Genomic DNA, 1,571 nt, shown 5'->3' on the forward strand with positions numbered 1-1,571 from the left:
TTTATGATAGTTAATCGACAGCTGTTTAGTAGCAGAGTTGCCTTGAATGGAGCCCTTCCAGCTCTTCAAATGAGTCCAGACGGTTTCAGCATAATTCTCTGTAGGGAATAAAGCCTGGCTGGGCTTTATTATTTATTTTATTATTATTTTTTTTTAAATATTTTATTAACTACTGGGAGCCCACTCCCACCCCAACACTGCTCCCCCTGGCAGTGCTGCTCCAGACCAGCACTGCTCCCCAGCAGCCAGACCAGGCAGTGCTTCACACCTAGAGGCTCACTGCATGGAGGGAAGGTGTGGGATTTATCTCTTGTGCTTCTCCCTGTCCTGTTGTTCTGCCCACATATAGCAGAGTCATTACATCCTCATACAGCAACTGAACAAAACCAGAGCTTTTGTCCTTATCACTCCCTGTCTGTTTGCTTCCTATTCAGTGGTTTTTAAAACAACTTTCCTTTAAACGTTTCAGAAACATCTTCATCTCCTCCCTCTTTATTTTTAATTTTTTATTTTATTTTATTTTATTTGAAATCATCATTTTTAAAAGAAGCCCAACAACTTGGTATTTTTCCCCCCCTTTTGGAAGACAGGTCCTTTTTGAAGAAAGGGAAAAATAAACCCTCAGGTGTTTGGAATGTCTGCTCAGATCTGCTTCTGGTGCCTGCAGTGCTCTCCCAAGAGTCAGGAGGCATTTACCCCCAAGGTAGCAATTAATGGTGGAAACTTCAAGTGGAAAGAAATTTAGTTCCCAGGGGAAGTCTGACTCTCTTCTTTGATGAATTTCCTATATTACTGGATGAGGCATTTCATGAACCCCGTTATTCTGGATTGTTTACTCTGGCTGCATGGCCCACAGTGTTGCCCATTCAGCACTCAGTAGGATTGCCACCCCTAGAAACATCCCTCTCTATGTAAGGTTTCAGTGAGCTATGTCCTGTGCAGAGCTGGACAAAAGCCTCCATCCAGAAAGGCAGCAGTCCAGCAGCTGATCTGAAAACACTTGTGATACCTCTGTCACTTTGTAAGACAGGAAAATAAGGTCAGTTTTTCAGTCGTAGAAAACTCTGAGCTTTGTTGAGGCTTGTGGTGTTCTATGGGAAAAGCTGGCTTTGGCAGCAAGCAATAAAAATAAACGGATGATTCGAGGGCTGCCAACAAGGAAACCCTTGTAGGTTTGCTTTAACCTGAGTAGGTTATTAAACCATCATCTGCATAGGACAAAGGGAAATGGTTTCAAACTAAAAGAGGGGAGATTTAGATTGGATATAAGAAAAAAAAAAATCACTGTAAGGTTAGTGAAGCACTGACACAGCTTGTCCAGAGAGTTGGTGGGTGCCCCATCCATGGAGACACTCACAGTCAGGTTGGACGGGGCAACTAAGCACCTGATGGAGCTGTAGGTGTCCCTGTTCACTGCAGGGGAGTTGGAACAGATGGTCTTTAAGAGTCCCTTCCAACTCAAACGATTCCATGATTTATATTTGAGCAGTGCTCCAAACGGAGAGCAAGCACTTCCAGATCTTCAGAGATGTTTGGTGAAAAGAGACAGATTATTTATTTATTTATTTATT

The sequence above is a fragment of the Meleagris gallopavo genome, chromosome 8 (genome assembly GCF_000146605.3).
Source record: "Meleagris gallopavo isolate NT-WF06-2002-E0010 breed Aviagen turkey brand Nicholas breeding stock chromosome 8, Turkey_5.1, whole genome shotgun sequence".
Lineage (NCBI taxonomy): Eukaryota > Metazoa > Chordata > Aves > Galliformes > Phasianidae > Meleagris > Meleagris gallopavo.